Here is a 25,637-nt window from a genome sequence, read left to right as displayed (position 1 = left end):
TCAACAAATAGCTTGTGGTTAAAAAATTAATAAATCTGTTAATGAGGTGTTGTCATTATATCATCCCGTCGATGTGGACATGATGGCATTGTATGCCCTAGGTTCCTAGATCCCCCACATAACCTCGGTTGGTTTGTCTTCTTTTGAATATCTATGTTGTTGCGTATCCGAGTCGATGTCGGTTAACCTTTTGGTTTGCGACGCAATGATCTATCGGATAACAACTTGAATGAAGCGTTTGATGCCGGCGGCCACATACTTTCATCTAGGATCGGTAGGAATATGTTTCTCCACAAGTTATACATGTGTTCTAGTTTGTACACTTCGTCCAGAAAGTTCATGTGATCCAAATGTTCAAAACTCAGCCTCCCGTGAAAAATCTGGTTGACCTCAACCTCCCATGAAAAAAAATTGATCAAAACTCAATTGCATTAAAAAAAATATAAACTAAGATTTAATCAAATTGAGTAGTTTGAGTTTCGATTATGAATTGAATTGAATTTTACAATTCGAATAATTTAAATATATGATTGGTGTAAATAAGATGCTTCTAAATATTAAATTAAATAATTATTAACTTTACATCTCAAAAAATTATAAAAAAACTAAAGAATATATAAAAAACTTAAAAATATATTAAAAAAGACTCAAAACCCTACACAACTCTAAACTTTAAATCCTAAAATCCATACAATCCTAATCCTATTAAAAAAACAAAACTCTAACTCTAAAAATATATGAAGAAAAACACTTTCATTTGGAAGTATTTTCTGCCAATATGCTGAAAATATTTCCAGCTAAAAATATTTTCTTACAAATCAATTGAAGTCGAAAGTGTTTTCGTTATTTCAGCCCAATTCCGTAATTTTAAAAAAATCAAACTAATCTAATAATTATTTTAAAAAATCGATCACTTTTCAAAATTTCGCTCTAAAGTTTAGGCTCCTATTGAGCATTTATTTTCAAAAAATTGTCAAACTGCCACGTGGGCTTTGAATTTATACCTACCAAAAAGGCCAAGGTTCTCCCACGTGTCCACTTTCCATGGGCTGAGTAGCATCAGCAGTACGCGGCAAAAATAAATTAGAAGGAACCGCTTTGCAAGTTTTAATAACACCCTCATCAAGCGGTTGAAAATATGGTCAATAATTATTTAACCCCACTGTAATACAAATTAACGTCTAAAAATTGCTCCGTTGATCCATTTACCGTACTGCGCAAAGCACGAAATCAGCTGTGGCGGTTCTCGAACAATAAAAGCAGAAACCAAAAAGACTTCATTTTCTCTATTGAACTTATTATGCTTATAACAAGGCTGCCGGACAAGATGACTTTGGCCGCCGCCGTTTTATTGCTCCTTTTGACGCTAGTTTCTAATTCAAGAGCTGATCGAGATTTCGATGTTCGTCATCACCTCTCTACTGTAACAAGGTCTCCGTCTCTTGCCTTCTCCGTTGAGTCTTTATTTCATCATCTTTATTAAAAGTTTAAATGATTAAAAATTTTGAATCCGATTTTATCTTTTTCATTTTTAACTATTCCTTTATATTCTTAAGAGCAGATATTCTGCAGTGAAAGATATTGTAGACAATTCCTTTCAGCCTACTGATATTCCTGTTGGATGTACTCCTATCCACTTAAATCTCGTGGTAATTTTATTTTACTTTCATGAAACTTGATTTTTTTAATCATCTTTCAAAGCTAGAAATACTATTGAATCGAAAGAAAAAGAAAAGTTTCCTTGTTAGTTTAGGTGATTTGATAGTGCATTTCTTTAGGGGAAACTTTGTGTAAAAGCAAAATTTGCAAGGCTGTAAGGTTAATGCTTTCTCCAGAATGAAAATCTGTAAATTTAGTGCCCCTAGTATTTGTGAAATTAGGAAGGCATTTTAAAATTCATACTGTATTAGTATAATACTAACAAGTTTGATCAATGATGTATGGAAGAAGTTGCATAAGTTTTGTGCAATGTTTTAAATCGATAGCTTTACTGGATATCTTTAAGATTTTCTCACTGTTTGAAAGGCATGTTGTTGATGTTCTTTCCTAATCATAGTTGTCGAATTGTTGGATGGATGGGAGAATCTCAATAATTATGGCATTGTTGTTTGAGGGTCATTGTTTTACAGCTTCTTTTCTTTCTTTCATTTTTTTATTTTATTTTTTATCATTGATATCTTCATGTGATCTGTTAATTTTTGAATGCCGTACAAGATTAGAACTAAAAGGCTGGCTAATGTGAATTCAAATTTCTTAGGCAAGACATGGAACTCGTTCTCCTACTAAGAAGCGGATGAGAGAGTTGGAAAAGTTGGCTTCTCATATAAAGGAACTTCTAAAAGATGCCAAAGAAAAGAATTTGTCCCTACAAAAAGTTCCTGCTTGGTTACTGAAATGGGAATCCCCTTGGAAAGGGAAATTGAGGGGTGGAGAATTAGATACAAAAGGAGAAGAGGAATTATATCAACTTGGAATCAGGGTTAGGGAAAGATTTCCTGATTTATTTAATGAGGAATACCACCCTGATGTGTATCCAATATAGACTACGCAAGTGAGTTCTGTGTTTGAAATTTTATCTTGCTCTCCTATATAAATGCTTTATTCATAGACAATCCTCCTTCTCTTTGTTTGGGAATTTATATGGATGCTGCTTTATTTCCTGCCTGAGACTGCAGCATCCCTTTTTCTTTATCCGTATAGCTTGAAGCTGAAAGCTTGACTTTATATTTGTTTTTTTTCCTTCTTGATTTAGTTAGGATTCATACGTTTTCTTTTTCTTATTTTTGTGGGAAGGTTCCTCGGGCTTCTGCCAGTGCTGTTGCATTTGGCATGGGGCTATTTAGTGGCAATGGAAGTCTAGGACTGGCGCGTCATCGAGCTTTTGCTGTTACAAGTGAAAGTCGTGCAAGTGACATAACCCTGAGGTTCTTTGATTGTTGTCAAACCTATAAGGTATGAATGATGTTTCTCCCTTATTATTCAAGCACCGACACAAGAGTATGGTTTGTGCATTATTGTTTTTCCTTATCTCTGTAATGATATTCACTTTTGCTACTTCAAATAAGGAAATTATCTAAGCTATTTAAATTGGTCACACATTTGTTCTATTTGTACATGATCCGTTCCTTTTATCTCTTATATTAGTCCAACCTGCAAGTTTGGGGTTATGGTTCACTTGTGCTATAATTTCATCGAGTTTTAGACAATGTTCTCTAATTTAATGGGATTTCCTTTTCCTTTGCTTATATAAACTGGATATATGGATGCAGGACTTTAGGAAAAGCCATGAGCCTGCTGTAGATAAACTGAAAGAACCCATCATTGCTGAAATTACCTCTGCATTGGCAAAGCGATATAGGTTCAATTTCACAAGACAGGATATATCTTCTCTCTGGTTTCTTTGTTAACAGGTAGCTATCTTCTTTTCATGCAAATTTTATGGTGCATAGCGTTCTAAAAATCAGAAAGCAGTAACATTTGATCAGTTTAATTTTGTATTTATATTGTCGAGGATGTTGGATTTGTGATGTGGCAGGAAACAACCTTGTTGGATATAACTGATCAAGCTTGTAGTCTTTTCAGTCCCACCGAGGTATTTTCAATGTTCTTTACTCTCTATGAAAAAAATCATTATAATCTTTTTGTTGCTGCTAGGATTGTTCATTTGAAATATTGAGGATGGTTTCTATGCATACCTCATTACTTTTCATAATTACCCTTGGTATTTAGGGCACTAACTATTTTTGGTATGTAGATTTTTTCTCAAAACATTGATTCTACTATAGCTGGCCAGAAGTATAAACCTTCTTTAATTGTAGATGACATAAGTTTGCAGCTTAAATCTTTTGGATAGTTTTCTTTTTCCCTCTTTACTCTCTATGATATCAATTTTCAGAACTCCGCATGTATAAATACATAGTTGAAAACATCTTGTTAGTTTAGCTTATTTTGTCTTTGTTCCTTAAGAAATGTAGAAACCTTTAAGTTGGGAAAATTAAAACAAGATACCTGATTTGGGTAACATACTTTCCATGATTTATTCCTTTTGATCTGACATGCTAGTTCAGCTGTAATTGTTTAATAAATCATGTTTTTACTTTATGATTTTTTTTTACCTGTAAATGCTATAATTTAGGTGGCTTTGCTGGAGTGGACAGATGATTTAGAGGTGTTCATGTTAAAGGGCTATGGTAAATCCTTAAATTATCAAATGGGAGTGCCTCTGCTTAAAGATGTCATTCAATCCATGGACCAAGCAATCAAGGCTAAAGAAGGTAATGTTACTTCGAGGTTCTGATTGTATAGACTGCTTATCTCTATAAGCGAGGAATCTATATAAATAGTTATCCTTGAATTGTCTGGCAATTGCACTCTTACTATATCCAGCAGTGCTGCTGTACTGTGTTGTTATTTGGAATTACTGGCCGAGGTTGGCCAGGACCAAATCACATTTGAAAATATTACATTATAACATCACAGCATATTCATTACATAATTTACTTCTTCTGTCTATATTTCCTACATGTTTTTATTCTAAAATGGAGAAAATAATAAAAAACATTCTTCTTCTTCTTGTTCATGCGTTATATGTCTCATCACCAAACAATATTTTGAGAGCTTGCTGAACCTAAAATAACTAAATACAGTTCTCTTTTGATTACGGATTACTGAACTACTAGGTACAAGGTTGTTTGATAATGGGTTTTTCTCAACTTTGACTTCTGTTTTTTTTCTCTTTATCTTCGTACCCCTAGATAATCAAGCTCCTGGCAGTTACGAGAAGGCAAGATTGCGTTTTGCACATGCAGAAACAGTGGTTCCTTTTTCATGCTTGCTTGGGCTTTTCCTTGAAGGATCTGGTAAGTGCTTCCTGCCTTTTATGGTTGCATCTGTGAAGGATCTCGTTGGTTTGCATATAGGCATGATCATGTGCATCTGTATAGGCTTTTTGTTATATTTTGGTATTTGTCTAATCATTGCAGATTTCCAACGAATACAAAAGGAGGAGCCTTTGGATTTCCCTCCTAAACCTCCCAAGAGCAGAAGTTGGAGAGGCAGCATTGTGGCACCTTTTGCTGGAAATAATATGCTGGTCTTATACAGTTGCCCAGCTAATTCTTCAAGCAAATACTTCGTGCTAGCTCTACACAACGAGCATCCCATCGCAATGCCTGTAAGTTATGCTTTTATTTCATGGTTGCTGATCAGTAATTCAATGGTTATACCATTAAAAGGGAACAGGTTTTTTTATATCAAGAATCTTGCCAAATACACTGTTCGCCTGCCTCATTTTTTCAAAATTTGATTTTTACCTTGTATTTTTCTTGTTCCTTAGTATGCATGCTACAGTTTTATGCAGTTTTGTAAGGTTTTATGCATTACCTTCAAATCAGTTTGATGCTCATGCTACTTTTTTTCATGAATAGGGTTGTGGCGGTACTGATTTCTGTCCATTTGAAGTTTTCAAGGTATGTATGATAATTTTCCGTCTTCTATGTTTATGAAAATAATGACTTCACTCCTAATTTTTACATCACATTTTCAGGAGAGCATTGTAAGTCCGCACTTGAAGCATGATTACAATACCCTTTGCCAAGTGAATCTTGATCAACCAAAGCAGAAGCCCGAAACCAGTAAGTTATTGAAATTGTTCCGTTGGCTCTTTTCGTTCGGGAATGATGATCTACCATCTGATAGAGTTGAATTGTAGTTTGATTTTCGAGGAAAGAAAAAAAAGAAAGTATAAATCTTAATTTTTCCCTTGTTGCCACTCTTTAGTGTGATTTTCAGCTACAGACTAGCGGAGTTCTATTCTGGATTGATTACATGGCTGACACAAAACAAAATTTGCCACAAGATCTCTTGGTACGATACTCCTTTTCTGATTGAAGGATTTTTGTCGTCGGAGTAGATTTTCGAACAATAGTTGGAATGACATAGCTTTGTAGCATACATTCGCGAATTAATATCTATATTGGCAAATACCTTTCCGTGTAGGCTTCATGTATTGTTTTGGTGGAGGAATCATCTCTCTATGTTCGCATCTTGGAATGAGTTGAATGTTAGCTTAAATCAGGCATAGATTATGTGACTGATTGACCAATCTTGAAGAAACGCTTAGCAGAAAGTTTGTTTTAATAGCTTGTTATTTATGCTTTAGAGTTTAGGGTTTGTTTTAATAGTTTATTTTAATAGCCAATTTTTTACTAAGGTTTAAATGGGGAGAGAATGAAATTAGATGTGGAAACTTTGGCCACTGTTCAAAGAAATAATACAGATGCAATACCAACTTATGAATGAATATGCTGCAAGTTTGATTTAGTATTGTGCGTCACACTCAGTACTTTTGGTCTCAAGAATTCGTGAGAAAGAGTGATAGAGGAGAGGCAGATGAAGATGATTGTATTTAAATTGTTCAACTTGAGAAAGATTCGGAGTTAACTTGAAAACAATAAATTATTAAAAAAATATATAATAATAATTAAATAAAGAAAAAAGTAAAAGTGAAAGATAGATCGAAAAAGAACTTAAATAGATACGATGGATAGTTGGATAAAGGTTCAATTGAAATTTTGAAATAAAATCTTAAACTTAATTAACAATTTTAATTAATCATTTAAAAATAATTTTTAATAAATTGAAGGATGAAGAGAATTCATGATTTCTTAAAGAAAATTGAAAAAAATATTTCTAAAATAAAAAATTACACAAAAATTGACTTTTAAAGTTGAAAATTTTATTAATGGAAACAATTGTAAATCTTTAACGAGTAATATTGAGGCTTTTATATATGTTAGTTATGTACATCCAGATAAAATTATTTAGTTTAAACTAGACTTTCTTGTTTAACCAAGAAACATAAAATTTCTCACTTAAAATACTTTTGGAATAAATAAATAACAAAATCTAATAAATACAATATTGGGTTAATATATAATAAAAATTAAGCTTAAAAATCGAACCCAATATGATTTAAACTCAAACTACAAGCTTAAAACTCGTAATTTCCATAATAATCCTATGCAGAAATTTTACTCGTGCAATCTTCACTAAAACGGTCGTAACTTGAGCTTGCAAACTCAAAATTGAGTGATTCAAAGTGCGTTTCGAATCTAATGGATAGATTTTCGAATGCTATGAAGATATCTCAACCCAGAAGTTCTTGGATCCCATCCAAAAAGTCGTCGCAAGTTGATTGATTTTTCAAACTTGAAAATTGACAGCTTCGGTAAATGGAATTTAATAAATTTCACTCCATCTGTGTATGTATTAAAAGAGAGAAAATAGAAAGAGGAATTGAAAGAAAAAGAAAAGCAATGAATTCATTCAACAAATTTTAGCATAATCGATTGCTATACTACCTTTGCTCTTTTAAAGCTAAAATCCATTACAACCAATTTGAAATTCTGTTAATAGCCACACAACTAGCAAGATAGTGTTCACTTTCACTTAAAATGGTGAACCCCTTACATTTAACCAAAATGCAGCATCTAATACAACCCAAAATGCTCTGTTTCATTTAAGTCTAAACTCACCATTCTATTAAAGCTTAAAACTCAATTTTTAGGCTTAACACGAGACATTTCAATAATTGAATTAACGGTAAAAAGTTAACCCTGTATCAAGTACACCATTGGTCAAAAGGATCCTTGTCTTCAAGGATCGAAGGTAGGATATCGCTTTTGTAAGTTAGGAAAGCTTTCCCAGGTGGCATCTTCAGAGAATGTGTTGGCCATTCAACCAAAACCTCAGTGACTGCTTGGTTGCCTTGTTTCACCATGTGATGATTTAAAATACGAATTGGCTCATTGAGTAGGGTGCCATCCAAGCTGATAGGGGGTAAGGTGGATTGCACTAGCTGATTCCGAAGTGGCATTTAAGTTTGGACATGTGGAAAGCCGGATGGATACAAGAGCTAGGTGGTAGCTACAGTGTATAAAGGCCACTTGTCCATCTTGGCTATGACAGGGAAAGGTCCAAAGAATTTTAGGGAGAGCTTTTGGTTAGTCATCCTTCTCAATGTATGTTGCTTGTATGGTTAAAGCTTCAAGCAGACTAGATTTCCTACGTGGAAGGTTCAGTCATATCAACTATAGCTAGCAACATGCTTCATGCGATCTTGAGCTTGTTTGAAACGAAACTGAAGAAGGTATCTAGTTGCTTCTCGTTGTTGCAAGCTACAATTCACACAATCAATAGTTGAGAATCTTGCTAAGTAAGGTAAGTGCTGAGAGGGGCCTGACCATAGATGGCTTCATATGGGGTTGTTTGAACAACCGAGTGAAAGGTAAAAACGTACCACCTGTAACACCTTTAACCTGTATCTGTCGCTAGAACACGATTACAGAGCATTACCAAAACTTTTAGAATATTTACAAATAATTCACGTTAATTACTATTCATTTATCGAAATATTCACAACGTCCCTTAAATGGACCCTTGAAGCCCAAAACGAGTATTAGAATCAAGTCGGGACTTAATTAAGAACTCGAAGAATTTTTCGCAAAATTTCTAAAATTTTTCCTAGGTACAGGGCTCACATGCCTGTGTGGTCTAGGGACATGCCTGTGTGACCCTAAGATATGCCCGTGCTGCAGGCCATGTTCAACCCCGTGTAACTCTCTGACTTGTGCCACACGGCTAGCCACACACCCGTGTGAGTAGGCCGTGTGATCAATTTAATTTTCAAAAATTTAGGTGTAAGGTTCACATGGCCAAGGCTCACGCCCGTGTACTAGGCCATGTAGCACACACTTTTGAGACACACGCCCGTGTCCCTGCCCGTGTGCTAAATTCTGAGTATTCTATTTCTTGAATTTAAGATGCAAGGGACACACGGCCTAACCACACGCTCATGTACCAGGCCGTGTGTCATACACGGTCTAGACACACGCCCGTGTGTCTACCCGTGTGGACAAAATAAAACTATTTCTAGCTTCAATTCTCACCCCAAATTTTACCAATTTCTTGCACCAAAACTTATATCCATATACCAACCTATAACACCCCAAACCTGGCCTGAAAGTTTGGCTCGAACTTGGCGTGTCACATTGAAGTGTTTTTCTAAAACCATGTTTCCATTAAAAACCTTTCTTAATAATTAAAAACTTATACCCTTTTTAAACCTTGTTAGAAAACCTCAGCTGAATAACATTCTTAACAACTTTGTAAAAATCTTGGTAGTTGCGGAAACTTACTTTAAAAATAATTGCGGTTACGTGATGTTTTGAATAACGATGAGTTGCTTTGGAAAATCGTGTTCTAATACTAGCAATTATAAGAACAATAAATAAAATTCCAAATTTGAAATCCGAGAAAATTACAACGGCTTTACTACAACCCACATAAAATAATTTAAAGGTAATAATCAAAATCGTAACATAAATAGTGTGTGTGGCTTCCTCCGAGCCCCTAGGAACCCCGATCCATCTAAGGTGGAAATTACGAAAGGTTAATAAACGGGGTGAGTTTACGAAAACTCGATGTGAAATCCTCTACTATAAAAAGGAACAATCATCATCTAAAAGAATTAAAAGTCGGCCCCAACCTTACTTACAATTTCAAGACCAATCGGGTCTTAGCCTATTACAACAGACATTGCAGATGGACCTTAGCCCATTACGAATAAGAAACATTATCGAATTGGAACCAAAATGAGAATCGAAATCGAATCGAATGTAATCGTAATCGTAATCAATATTAGTAATGTAATCGAATCGAATCGATGTGTAATCGAATCGTAATCAATATTAGTGATGTAATCGTAATCGTAATCGAATTAGGTGACGTAATCGTAATCGAATGTGAATGCAATCCCAACCCAATCCACCGTATACACCCTCGTACCAACCTTACACCATGTGGGAGACAACTCGACCCACCCATCCGCTACACATCATAAAATTTGCGGCATGGTCGCGTAATGTATATCGTGACAGTCACCAGATCATGAATATTGTGCGAGCCACCAGAATCAGATAATGTGGCAAAGCCACCTAACAGAATACGTGGCACAAAGCCATAGATAACTGTAATAACTTCGGCACATAGCCATTAGTGACGGTAATATAACTGGCGCACAGCCTTCGGTAAATATGATCGACACAGTAGTCGACAAGAAATATGTTAGGCACATAGCTACGGTAAATACCTTTGCACGAAGCCATAGTCAAGATGGCACAAAGCCATATTTAGGTCGACACAGAGCCATTAATAACGGGTCTATAATCGGCACGAAGCCCACAACAACGGACACAACCTTCTTCAGAACGTGATTGGCACTCAGCCATCGATCGGTCAACAGATATTGTGACAGAGTCACCAGATACAGATATTGTGGCAGAGCCACCAGAACAGATATTTGTGGCATAGCCACCAGAACGCTTCCTCCGTACAAAATCCCAACCCATGCAACATGTCATGTATGCAGAATGTCATGCCCATATTTGAATCAAACAATCACAGTCAAGTCATTCATATCACCAACATATATTCACAATCAAATCCACAACCACACAAATCCAAGTCACCACTTGCCCACAAGGGCAAAACAGTCATTTAACACCCTAGGGGCAAAATGGTAATTTTACCCTACAAAGGTATCTCGGTAATTCTACCCTACAGGGGTATTTCGGTATTTCTACCCTACAAGGGTATTTCGATAATTCTACCCTATAGGGGTATTTTGGTAATTCTATCCTATAAGGGTATTTCAAGAATTCTACCTATAGGGGTATTTGAAATTCTACCCCACAGGGTATTTTAGTAATTTCACAATCAAGGGTAAAACGATAATTACGTAAATCGAGGTAAAACGATAATTTTGTAAACCGAGGTAAACCAAGAATTACAGAATCAAGGGTAAAAGCGGTAATTTTACAAATTGAGGTAAAAGCAGTAATTCAGAATCGAGGTAAAACAAGAATTCAGAACCGAGGGTAAAACGGTAATTCTATAAATCGAGGGTAAAACAAAGAATTACAGAACCGAGGGTAAAACGATAATTCGTAAATTGAGGGTAAAACAGTAATTTACAAATCGAGGTAAAACAAGAATTCAAATCGAGGGTAAAACAGTAATTACGTAAACCGAGGGTAAAACGGTAATTCGTAAATCGAGGGTAAAACGGTAATTTTAAAAATCGAGGTAAAAGCGGTAATTCTATAAATCGAGGTAAAACAAGAATTACAAATCGGAGTACTTTGGTAATTTTACAAGTCGAGGCATTTCAAGAATTGGTAAACTAAAGTATTCTAAACATGGATAACAATACGAATGGGCCTAAAGCCAATTCTCGGCCCAAATGGGCCCACACGCTCGTGTGGCCCTTTTAGCCCAAACCTAGCCACAAATATGCGATTCACCTAGCCTAGTCCAATATTTACTACACAATCAAACAACTTATCCAATTGGGCCCGTAGGCCCATTGGGCCCACATGGCCCATTCCGGCCCATCACGGCCCGAAGTAGCCATCCAACAACAAGAGTAGTGATAAATACACACCTGATTGGAGACTGGAGTTAATCCACGCTCCGAGCACTCTTAGCCGATGCCCAACCCAAACGAGCACGCCATAAAGCGAAAGGGATCAGCCAAGAAAGGTACCTTTACTCTCCTCATTGTTCTCTCTATTTAAAGCCGACTTCCCATCCACTCTTATGTTAGCTTCCGATGTGGGATCCTCCAACATCGAGTTTAAATTCAACACCAACTCTTGCCCCTGTTAGCAAAATAAATGCTCTTTGCTTGCCATGGGATTCGAACCCATGCCTCCCCTCAAATGCTCCACACGCCACTTGCCACTAAGCCATAAGGTTTTTTGTGCCACAATTTCTCCAACAATATTCTTAAGGCCTACCTACTACACCCAGGGTTTGATTCACCTTAAACCAAATTTTTTGCTAGAGTCCAGGTTTAAACCCAGGACTTCTCCAACACTTCTCAACACACTTAACCACTAAAACAAGCCTTCATTAACGAAATTTGCATGCACAACAGAATATTATAAGCTACCTTCAAAGGCTCCCATGCTCAAGGCCCAAAACTTCTAGGCCCAAATTCAGGGTGTTACACAACCAATCCAAGCATTATATCAATACCAATTCAAGCATCTAAAATAGTATATCACTATTTGCATAGCTCAATCAAATCATAATATATATACTCATGATAATACCATAAGATTACCTTAATAGATATCTCAAAATATAAATCATTACTAGCCATTTCAAATAGCTAGATTACAAACAACATTTATATGCCAACATTTGGCTAAGTTACCTATACATGTCATTATACCAAAATGAGGTTACTATTTATACCAAAACAAGCTAGTGGATAGTGTGATGATGGCGAGCTTCCGAGCATTATAAAACAGAGAAAAGTAAACCTAGTAAGCATATTATGCTAGTAAGTTCGTATAACTGGAATTAAACTTACTAATCTCATTTATTAAAATTAAGCATATAATAACATGTTTCCATCAACTTGGCAAAATTGCCTAAACACGTGCATTCAATCAAATAGGTTAGTCATAAAATTCTCACATAGATCAAGTAAACATAGATGAGCTCATCATACTATATTCTTTGAAGACATTATTTATTTCGTCTCATAGTTCTCATATCATGTCAAGTATTTTATCCGTTGAATCATTGTAATTCCGATGGATACTCAAATAGTACACTCAAGGTATATAATTCAATAACCCGCCAATTCATATTCAAGAGTGCACATTAAGGCACTTAATCAGGAAGCACATTCTCGAGCCACATATTTTATATCAGGATTACATGTCCAAGCAAAATCCTGTTTCCAATATATGCTTATAAGAGCATAATCAGGATTACTCGTCCGGGCTAAATCCTATATATAACATATGCTTAAGAGGACTTATATCAGGATTACCAATCCAGGCTAAATCCTTTCTGTAATGAGGTCAATAGGATTACTCGTCCGAGTTAAATCCTGTCAGCAACAAATGCAAGACCTCATTCAATAGGGCAAATCACATTTATCCATCCAAATCCAATATTCAAAAGGAACATAACTCTTTTAAAACAATATCAAGCATGTATTCAAATCTTATATTATAACATCCAATTAATTTACATAAATATAAATCACATTCTATACAAATACAACATTTAATTTAACATATTTACATGCTTAATTAAGTTACACGAACTTACTTCGACACTTGTTCACGTATATAGATCTACTAATCTGAAACTTTCTCTTTTCCTCGATCTAACTTTGAATTTGAGTTAATCGGATCTCTATAAATGAATTAAATCATCAATTTATCACATTTCATATTCAATTGAACTCAATTTACATCCTAGGCAAAATTATTATTTTGCCCCTAAACTTTTCATAAATTCCAATTTCGTCCTTAGGCTCGGAAAATGAAATTCATGCAATTTACTTCTTATTCCAAGGCTAACTAAAATTTCAATATAAAATTTATAACACATGTATTCCATAAATTTTAGAAATTTTCTTTAATTTTCACAACTTTACAAATTAGTCCCTAAATCATATTTTCATGAAAAATCATTTTGTAACACCCCCTAACTCTAAACCGTCGTCGGAACAGGGTTACAGGGCATTACCAGACCTCTCAAACAATTTACGAACAATATACAAATAAATATCTAATATACTATAAAACATTCATAATGTCCATTTTTTGGACCTTTGAGGCCCAAAATACGGTATTAGAAGTGAATCGGGACCAATTTGGGTGCTCGGGAAATTTTTCGTGAAATTCTAAAATTTTTCCTAAGTATAGGGCTCACACGCCTGTGTGCCAGGCTGTGTGGACTCAAAATAACCCCTTTACAATAACCTAACCAACCCTGCAAATTTTAAATCGCAACCAATTCAAACCAATATCACAACTAATTCAATTTTAATATACAAATACATTTAAACATATCAAGACATCAACATGATAATCTATTCGCTAAACATTCACAAGCAACATTAAAATTAGTTTAGACATTTCATTCTATTCCATTTCAAAGTTTAGTATCATATGTGCCATTTTGTCTTCTTATCCTTTCATATGACCATTCAAAACAATATATGTCATCTTTTACAACCAAATTCACCATTACATGCCACATTTACTAAAAAGAAATATACATCACCAAGTTTCTAAGGTCGGGATCGGCTTTGGATGCTGGACTAGAACGTTTGACTTCTACTAACTTGCGCACGGAAACAACCATACGCTGCGTATGGTTATACCCAGTGGTATTACTATAATTCAAATTATTAAAGTAAAGTAACAAATAAACATATCAAATTATATAACAATTAATTCATAAATAAACTATTTCATATTTAACTTTCACTTTTTAACAATAGCAACTCAATTTGGCTATTCATCAATTTGATATCATATAACATTTCATTTGAATATCAATCACTTCATGAACCTTTGATTTGTTCATTTCCTTTTCATTTCTTAATTTCAATTAACATTTCATTTTATAAACAAAATCATTCATTTTCATTCAATTTTGCTATTTCATTTATTTACTCCTATTAACAAGACTCAGACTTTGACGGATACATGGATCCAACCAAACACTCCAGTATGGCACCCAGTGCCTCATCGGATAGTTCAAAGCAAACAATTGACACCCAGTGTCTCATCGGCCAGGCCGAAGTAAGTTGGTACCCAGTACCTCATCGAATCTATCCGAAGTAATGTAATGTCACCTAGTGTCTCATCGACTCGAGGTCGAAGTATCCTTGAACACTTCCAATACTATAGCATGCCAACTATATTCGACTTAGCTCAACTAGTTAATAGGATATTAAAATCACTTTTCAACATCAAATCAATACATATTTCAAATAATCACATATAATCATACTTTGATTCAATTCAAATCATTTTCCAACTTCCAATCAATTTACAATTCAATTACGCACGTATATATTCACTATTCAATCCAATTTACATTCAACTCAAATATCAATACTTACCTTAAATTTCACTTATCATAGACATTAATTAAACTTTAGCATTTAATAATAAATAATTTAAATTATAGTAATACAAATTGGATATTTTCTCGATTCAATCCTCGTCCATTTTCCTTCTTTTTCTTCGTAGATGTCTCCGGTGTAATGTTGGCAAATTAAGCTTCAAGCTTTAGAACCCTAATTCCCTTTTTCTTTTCTTTTCTCTTTTCTTTATTTCTATTTCTATTTTGTTTCTATTCTATTCTTTCTTTCCTTTTTGTTTCACTTACTTTATTTTATTTCTTGTATGTTTTATTATTTAATTAACATAATATTATAAATATCTTTTACTTAAATTATAAGTAAATACATATTTATAATACAAGTGTACATATATATTATTACCATTACACATATACAAATTTATCACCATACATTTGTCATTATTTTATTTATTTGTAATATAATAATGTTATAATATATATTTTTATAAATTAATATAATATAATTTATAACTAAATAATATATTTATATAGTTTTAAACCTAATAAAAATCTAAGATTTTTATCATGTTTGTCGCCTCATGTAATGCATTAGGAATAATTTCCTATTTAGTCCCTTTTATTTTCTTTTAATCTTTAATTAAACTTTCATATCTATTTCAATTTAGTCCTTTTTCCTAATTATTCTTAATTCTAGCTAATTCACCTAACTAAAACCTAATTAAACACACAACTAGCTTTGTAATTATTTTTAATAAATATTTACGAATCTGTTTCACTAAAATGAAGGCCCGATAATGTACTTTCCTGATGCCGTGAATTTGGGTCATTACATTTCTCCCCCTTAATAAATTTCGTCCTCGAAATTTACCTGAGAAGAGATGGGGATACTGAGCTCTTATTGTTTCCTCTGGTTCCCAAATTGCTTCCTCTACATTATGATTTTCTCCACAATACTTTTACTAAAGGAACCCGTTTATTTCTTAACCTTTTTATTTCTCGAGCTAATATCTGAACTAGCTCTTCTTCATAAGATAAATCAGGTCGAACCTCTATATCTTCAGTGGAAATGATATGAAAAGGATCCAATCTGTATCTCTGTAGCATGGAAACATGAAAAACATCATGGATTTTTTGTAACTCTGGAGGCAAAGCTAATCGATAAGCAACCGACCCAATTCTTTCTACAATCTCATGTGGCCCGATATAGCGAGGACTTAATTTTCCCTTCCGGCTAAATCTCAAGATTTTCTTCCAAGGCGACACCTTAAGAAATACTTTATCACCGACAGAGTATTCAATGTCCCGACGTTTCAAATCTGCATATGATTTTTGTCTATCAAAGGCTGCCTTTAATCTTTCTTGAATCTTCTTAACCACCTCTTCTATTTCTTGAATTAACTTTGGCCCAATTATTTTTCTTTCATTCAATTCCATCCAACACACTGGTGATCGACATCTTCGACCATATAGAGCTTCATACGGAGCCATTTGAATACTTGATTGGAAACTATTATTATAAATAAATTCTGCCAGTGGTAAATAACGTTCCCAACCCGATTCAAGTCAATGATACAAGCTCGTAGAATGTCCTCTAAAATCTGAATTACTCGCTCAAATTGTCCGTCAGTTTGTGGATGGAAAGTTGTATTGAAATTAAGTCAAATACCCAAAGACTCAAGCAGTTGTTTCCAAAACCTCGATGTGAACCGTGGATCTCGATCAGAAATTATAGATAAAGGAATACCATGAAATCTCACAATCTCCTGAATATAAATCTCAGCAAGCTTTTGAAGTGATCAATTAGACCTGACTGCTATAAAATGAGTCGACGATCACCCATATAGCATTCTTTTTACTTACTAATAATGGCAACCCCGTAACAAAATGCATCGTGATGCAATTCCATTTCTACTCGAGAATATTAATAGGTTGAAGCCAATCGATAGGTACTTGATGTTCTGCCTTTACTCGCTGCCAAGTCAGACATTTACCAACATGCTCAACTATATCTCTTTTCATCCCCGGCCACCAGTACAACCCTCACAAATTCTGGTACATTTTTGTTCCTCCGGGGTGTAAAGAAAACACGCTATTATGTGCTTCTCGGAGAATCAAATCTTTTAGCTTAGAAACAGCTGGAACAAAAATTCGATTTCGGAACCTTAAGTAATCATGTTCATCAATGCTAAAATTTTCTACCATACCATTCTGTACCATTTCTCTTTTCTTCATCAACTTGCCATCTTCTAGCTATGCTACTCTAATATGATCAAACATTATTGGTTTAACTCTCAACTCAACCAACAGACTTCCATCATCATTGATACTGAGTTGTGCAAACATTGCTCGCAATTCAATTGCAGCTTTCCTACTCAATGTATCAGCTACTACATTTGCCTTTCCCAGATGATAATCTATAACACAATCATAGTCTTTTAGAAGCTCAATCCACCAAGGTTGTCTCAAGTTCAACTCCTTTTAAGTTAAAAGATATTTGAGACTTTTGTGATCATTATAAATATAACATTTCTCACCATACAAATAGTGTCTCTAGATCTTTAATGCAAAAATTACAGCAGCTAACTTCAGATCATGTGTCGGGTAATTATGCTCGTGTGGTTTTAGTTGACGAGATGTATAAGCTATTACCTTTTCGTCTTAATGCAATACACAACCCCAGACCACTCAAAGAAGCATTATTGTACACAATAAAATCTTTTCCCGATTCTGGCAATGTTAAAACTTGTGCCTCATTCAACATTTGCTTCAATATCTCAAAACTTCTTTGACACTGATCATCCCAAATAAAAGGAACATTCTTTTGTAGCAGCTTCGTCATCGGTAATGCTATCTTCAAAAACCCATTAACAAATCTTCTGTAATATCCAGCCAGTCCAAGGAAACTACATACCTCAGGTACATTTCTCGGTGCTTTCCACTGAACAATTGCTTCAATCTTTTTCAAATCAACTCTGATACCAACAAATGTAACACCCCTAAACCTAAACCTTTGCCAGAATAGGGTTACAGGGTATTACCAGACCTTTCAAACAATTTATATCAGCATCCAAATCCTGACTCAGTTTCGACTCAATAGTGGCATATATCTCTAGACTCGTTTACGAGCTAGATTTAGTCCGAGAATTGACTAAAACTGAATAGTTCTAATCAACAAATGTAACACCCCTTAACCCTAAACAATCATCGAAATAGGGTTACGGGGCATTACAGGACCTTTTAAACAATTTACGAAAAATTTACAAATAAATATCTAATATGCTATAAAACATTCATAATGTCCCTTTTTTGGACCTTTGAGGCCCAAAATATGTATTAGAAGCGAATCGGGACCAATTTGGGTTCTCGGGAAATTTTTCGTGAAATTCTAAAATTTTTCTTAAGTACAGGGCTCTCACGCCTGTGTGCCAGGCCATGTGGACTCAATATAACCCCTTTACAATAACTTAACCAACCTTGAAAATTTTAAATCGCAACCAATTCAAACCAATATCACAATTAATTCAATTTTAATATACAAATACATTTAAAACGTATCAAGACATCAACATGATAATCTATTCACTAAACATTCACAAGCAACATTAAAATTAGTTTAGAAATTTCATTCTATTCCATTTCAAAGTTTAGTATCATATGTGCCATTTTGTCTTCTTATCCTTTCATAAGACTATTCAAAATAACATATGTCATCTTTTACAATCAAATCCACCATAACAAACATACATAACCTAGGTACATGCCACTTTTACCAAAAATAAATATACATCACCAAGTTTCTGAGGTTGGGATAGGCTTCGGATGTTGGACCGGAACATTTGACTTCTACTAACCTGCGCACGGAAACAACCGTACACTGAGTATGGTTATACTCAGTGGTATTAATATAATTCAAATTATTAAAGTAAAGTAACAAATAAACATATCAAATTATATAACAATTAATTCATAAATAAACTATTTCATATTTAACTTTCATTTTTAACAATAGCAACTCAATTTGGCTATTCATCTGTGACACCCCTAAAGTGACCCCAGTCGGAAAGTGGTTTCGGACCACAAAACCGAGTCATAAAAATAATTAACCATTATAGTTGATGCTCATTATATGTACATATGCATGTGTGAAAATTTCATGTTTGAATTTTGTTAATTGTAAGTGAATTTTATCAAATAGGACTTATGTGAGAAAATTTAGAAATGTGCTAGGCAAATGTAAAGTGGCCTAATAATGCATGTTGTGAAAAAGATGGGTTTGCATGGCAAATTACCCAAAATTAAACATAGTGGCCGGCCATGCTATGGGTGGAAACATGTTGGAAACATGTTGTGTTAGTGTGTTATGTTAGAAAGAATAAAATAAGAGGTTAGTATTAAAGAAATGAAAAGAGAGGGTGATGAAAAAAAAAAAAGGTTGTCTCACCTTGCTCCTCCATTGCCGTGACTTGGGGGAGAAGAAAGTTGGGTTGCTTTAATTTTAGCTTAGAAGATGGCAAGAAGGAGGAAAAACTATGATTTTAGCTAGCTAGGTAGCTGAAATTTCAAGTAACTCGGTAATCCATCGAAGAAGAAGAAGAGGGTCGCAACAAAAGAAAAATGGAGACACTTGCATGTTGAAGGAAACTAAGGATTTAGCTTGTTTAGGAGTTGTATCCTAAGTTGGTAAGTTTTCCAAGCTCTCTTCTATCTTTAACTTTGTTTTAAAGAAAATGATGATGGATTGTGGTTGGAAGGCATGAATGTGGGTTGTAGAAAAGAAAAGCTCTTAGATTAGTTGTAAAAATTACTACCGTCCAATTTTGTGCCTTCGTTATGTCTGTCCAAAATTTGAACAAATTAATGGTTCTATTTTCATGCCGATTAGGGGTTGATAAATTGAGTTTAATAGCTAAAATATTATGTTAATCTTACTAAGTTTCAATTGTTAGTAGTGACGTAACCATTTGACAATTAAATGCATAAATGATCTGGAAATTTCAGCTTGAAAACAAATTGTTCCAAAGATGTAAATGCTGATTTGAATGTGCTATAAAATGTGGAGAAATTGGTCTCTGCATGCTTGAAATAAAAGAAAATAATGCTTGCTGTCCAGATTGAAATTTTGCTAGAAGGTTGAACAATTGTTGTTCAAATGAAATTTTGGAGTGTTTAATGGACTCCATGTTGCTAAAATTTTCATGAATAGAAATTTCTAAGCTTAAATTGTAAGAAATTGAGTTGTGTGGTTTAAATTGTCAAAGATGCATTTGGCAATTGATTATAATTTGTTAAAGGGTGTAAAGTATTGATAGTTCTAAATGGTACATAGTTAAATGAAGATGGAAGCTCGATAAACTTTTATTTAGAATGGAAGTAGGAGAAGTGTGTATTCGCCATGTTGTGATTGAGTTGAATTTGAATGGTGATTGCCAAATGTGATTGTTAAGTGAATAATATTAGTTAAGTACTTAAGCAATCTATTGTTTTACTTAAGCTTAAGAGCAAAGAGGATCAAAGTCGGATAGGGGAAAAGAGAAAGTAAACGAATAGCCGTGGACATCTAATCGTTGACCACTTCCGAGGTAAGTTTTAAGCGATTAATCGTTGAGTAAATTCAATCATAATAGGACATAATGAGTTGATTTGATAAGATATGATGTGGCCATGATATGTCTTAAACTCAAATGGTAAGTTCATAGGTGTTTGGACTTGGAAATTTAAGAGCAAATTGTAATAATTTGCTTTGGACAGCAGCAGTAACGTGATTTTAGAAAATCACTATAAATTGTTGGTGTGGAATTATAGGCTGAACAAGATATTTAATCGAAGCTTAGTTGGTCTAGTTTCTTATAAAAGAGACCGTGGAAGCAAAGAAATTTCCTATAAAGAGATATTTAAAGTGTACGGGACAGTGTCGGAATGACTCCGGAATCCCCTGTTCTGTTTTTGGAAAATAATTATAATTTGTACAAAAGTGGTTATAAGATAAGATTTATATGCTTAGACTCCTTAATGAGTCTAGTTTCAAATGGAATCAAATATAACACATTATGAATTCTGTACAATGAAAAATTTGATTCGTAGCGAAGAGTGGTCAGATTAGTCAAACAGTGAAACAGGGGAAACTTTAAGAAAAATATGGTATTGATTGGCCAAACCTAAAATTCTGAAAATTTTATGGGTGAAAGATACATGAGTCTACATTCGGGGAAAATTAACGGCAATTGATTTTGAGTTTTGTAGCTCCAGTTATAAACAACTTAGTGACTATTGGTCAGGAAAACTGCTTGTAGTGAATATGTGATTTTGTTGTAAACTTCGATGAAACTATTTGAGTTGCTTATAAGCTATTGCTGAAATTGATGTACAAGAAAATATGAAATATGTATGATATACATATATGTGTGATAAGGCCGTATGGCCAATGTGATGAATGTGAAAGTGTATATATGTGATAAGGCCTAATGGCCGATGTGATGAATGTGAAAGTGTATGTATATGTGATAAGGCCTAATGGTGATGTGGTGAATGTGAAAGTGTATGTATATGTGATAAGGCCTAATGGCCGATGTGGTGAATGTGAAAGTGTATATATATGTGATAAGGCCTAATGGCTAATGTAAAATATATGTGTGATATGCATATGTGGTAAAGCCAAATGGCTAATGTGAATGTTGTAACATGTGATTAAATGTACATGAAACTTGGAATATGTTCCGGTGAGACCCGATGACTACGTGTGGAGATTATGACCGGTAAGACCCGATGACTACGTGTGGAGATTATGACCGGTAAGACCCAATGACTACGTGTGGAGATTATGTCCGGTAAGACTTCGTAATAAGAATTGCTTATAAATATACGCAATGCGAAAGGTTAAACAGGTATGTACTCCAAGTTTATATGTGAGCTTGATTTAAACTAAACCATAAGGTAGTTATGTGATGTATACGAGAGCAATCTATGAGACTATTCCTATGATCATGATGAGATGTGCATATTCGGATAAAGGGGTGGTATACCCGAAGGAAGGGTGAAATAAAAATACGAACAACTATGTTATAACTTGATTGTTATCTGTTGACACTGCTTGAAACTTACTAAGCATTGTAATGCTTACTCCGTGTACTTTGTTTCCTCTATTTTATAGATCTCATTTGGAAGCTACAGGCTCGGGGATCGTCAGCAACTAGTCACACTATCACTATCCACTGTTTGGTACTGCTATGTTTTGGAATATCTTATGGCATGTATAGAATAGACTAGTAGTGAGAGGATATCTTGGTTAATGTATAGGACTACCCTTTTGTTGTAGGTCATGTACCCTTCGGTTTTGTGTAAATTTGGATAGCCATGCGAAAATGGCTTAGATATACTTTGATCATAGCTTTATAATCGTTTGTATGTTGTTTGTCAAGAGGTATGGAAATGTTGGTAATGGTTAGCCATGGGAATGGTCATTCATGATCACTTTTGGTATATGTATGACAAACTCTAGCTGATCCATGGAGGATCATGAAATAGGTAAAGTTTACCTTAAAAATAGATGTTGGTAACAGCAGTGACGTGAATGTGAAAAAAATCACTAAAAATAGTATAAAGGGAATTAAATAGTGAATAAATTATGTAGTCGAACCTTGGTGAATCTATTTTCATAGGAAAGTAACGAAACGATCATATGAACAGTATGTTAAGAGATATTTAAGTTTTCGTGAGACAGGGCCAGAACGGTTTCTGGATTCCCTGTTCTGACTTTGGAAATTCATTTTAAATTAACCAGAGATAATTCGGAGTCATGCCATATATGTATAGATTCCTCTTTGAGTCTAGTTTCTATAGAAACAAACGGCATCAGTATTGAAGCCCTGTACAGGGAGATATCCAGGTCGTAATGTATGAAGGTCAGTGTAGTCGCACCCTGTAACAGGGGAGACTTTAACTAATAAATTGTACTAATTGGCATGACCAATAATTCTAGAAAAAAAATTTGTAGATGCATATATGAGTCTAATTTCAGGGAAAAATTACAAAACTGGTTTTCGAGTCTTGGAACTCAAGATATGATTTTTAAAGTGACAGTGACGCAGTTAGCCAACTGCCTGGAAATTTTTTTTTAAAATGGACTGTGAAAGTGAATGGTTTAAGCCGTTAACCCCTCGTGTCCGACTCCGGCAGCGGACTCGGGTACGGGGTGTTACATCATCAATTTGATATCATATAACATCTCATTTGAATAGCAATCACGTCATGAACCTTTGATTTGTTCATTTCTTTTTCATTTCTTAATTTCAATTAACATTTCATTTTATAAACAAAATCATTCATTTCCATTCAATTTTGCTATTTCATTTATTTACTCCTATTATCAAGACTCGGACTTTGACGGATGCACAGATCCAACCCAACACTCCAATATGGCACCTAGTGCCTTATTGGATAGTTCGAAGCAAATAATTGACACTCAGTGTCTTATCGGCCAAGTCGAAGTAAGTTGGCACCCAGTACCTCATCGAATCTATCCGAAGTGATATAATGACACCCAGTTTCTCATCGACTCGAGGTCGAAGTATCCCTGAACACTTCTAATTCTATGGCATGCCAACTATATCTGACTTAGCCCGACTAGTTAATATGGTATTAAAATCATTTTTCAACATCAAATCAATACATATTTCAAATAATCACATATAATCATACTTTGATTCAATTCAAATCATTTTCCAACTTCCAATCAATTTACAATTCAATTACGCACGTAAATATTCACTATTCAATCCAGTTCACATTCAACTCAAATAATCAATACTTACCTTAAATTTCACTTATCATACACATTAGTTAAAATTTAGCATTTAATAATAAATAATTCAAATTATAGTAATACAAATCAGATATTTTCTCGATTCAATCCTCGTTCTCTTTTTCCTTCCCTTTCTTCGTATATGTCTCCGGTGTAACGTTGGCAAATTAAGCTTGAAGCTTTAGAACCCTAATTCCCTTTTTCTTTTCTTTTCTCTTTTCTTTATTTCTATTTCGTTTCTATTCTGTTCTTTCCTTCCTTTTGTTTCAATTACTTTATTTTATTTCTTGTATGTTTTATTATTTAATTAACATAATATTTTAAATATCTTTTACTTAAATTATAAGTAAATACATATTTATAATACAAGTGTACATTTGTCATTATTTTATTTATTTGTAATATAATAATGTTATAATATATATTTTTATAAATTAATATCATATACTTTATAATTAAATAATATATTTATATAGTTTTAAACATAATAAAAATCTAAGATTTTTATCATGTTTGCCGCCTCATGTAATGCATTAGGAATAATTTCCTATTTAGTCCCTTTTATTTTCTTTTGATATTTAATTAAACTTTCACACCTATTTCAATTTAGTCCTTTTCCTAATTATTCTTAATTCTAGCTAAGTCATCTAACTAAAACCTAATTAAACACACAAATAGATTCGTAGATATTTTTAATAAATATTTATGAACCCGTTTCACTAAAATGAAGGCTCGATAATGTACTTTTCTGATGCCGTGAATTTTGGGTCATTACATGTAAAAGATGTTTACCTATCAACAACCTTTCATTTTCTACCATAAATTTTAAATTTTCAGCATATTCATCCATGGCATAATTTCTATACTTTGATAGCTTTTCAAATTAATCCTCCAAATAGATAGAGTAAACTATCCCGGTTTTAAAAATATAAAAATTACTAAAAACGGGACAAGAATACTTACCCAATTAAGCTTGATTAGTTTATTATCTCTCTCCTAGGTTTTCCATGCAAATTTTGGGGAAGATGATATAAAATAAGATGATATTTCTATTTAATTTAATTATCATATTTAATTTCATCACTTTCCAAATTAGTCCTTAGCCTTTTCTAATTTTTCCATGGATGAATCACCAAAAATATCTACTAAATTTTAATTAATGGTCTAATTACCATATAAGGGCCTCAAGTTTTGAATTCCATAGCTATTTGATCCTTCTAGCTATTGGAATTCAACTTTTACATTTTATGCGATTTGATCCATCCCGTATTTAAGCACTAAATCGATAAAATTTTCTTATAAAAAATTTCACATGATATTCCTATCAAAATACAAATCATGCAAAAATATTAAAATAAAATATCTTTTTGGCTCGGACTTGTGGTCCCGAAACCACTATTCTGATTTCACTAAAAATGTGTTGTTAAAACTTTCCCCCTTAAGAAATTTCATCCTCGAAAATCTTACCAAGAAAGGGATTTGGATATTGCTTTTTCATGGTATCCGTCGGTTCCCAAGTAGCTTCTTCTATACCATGTCGTTGCCAAAGAAATTTTACTAAAGCCATCTTTTTGTTTCTTAATTTTTTTGTTTCATGGGCCAAGATTTTAATTGGTTCTTCACTATATGTCATATCAGATTAAATCTCTACCTCTGGAGGAGAAATAACATGTGAAAGATCTGATCGATACTGTCTTAATGTAGAAACATGAAAAATATTATGAATCTGATCAAGTTCTGGCGGTAAAGCTAACCGATACATAACATGTCTAATTCTTTCTATGATTTCATAAGGCCCAATGAACCGTGTACTCAATTTCCTTTTACGTCCAAATCGAAGAAATTTCTTCTAAGG

The 25,637-nt window shown here is 33.9% G+C and overlaps 1 pseudogene; it reads left to right on the top strand.

The window, feature by feature from the left end:
• The first annotated feature begins 1,144 nt into the window (after window positions 1-1,144).
• Window positions 1,145-6,301, top strand: LOC108480609 (uncharacterized; annotated as a pseudogene).
• The last annotated feature ends 19,336 nt before the right edge of the window (window positions 6,302-25,637 follow it).

This window comes from Gossypium arboreum, chromosome 4 (assembly GCF_025698485.1).
Source record: "Gossypium arboreum isolate Shixiya-1 chromosome 4, ASM2569848v2, whole genome shotgun sequence".
NCBI classification, from domain to species: Eukaryota; Viridiplantae; Streptophyta; class Magnoliopsida; order Malvales; family Malvaceae; genus Gossypium; species Gossypium arboreum.
The sequence above is the reverse complement of the archived record's forward strand: the minus strand, read 5'-3'. Positions and strand labels throughout refer to the sequence as shown.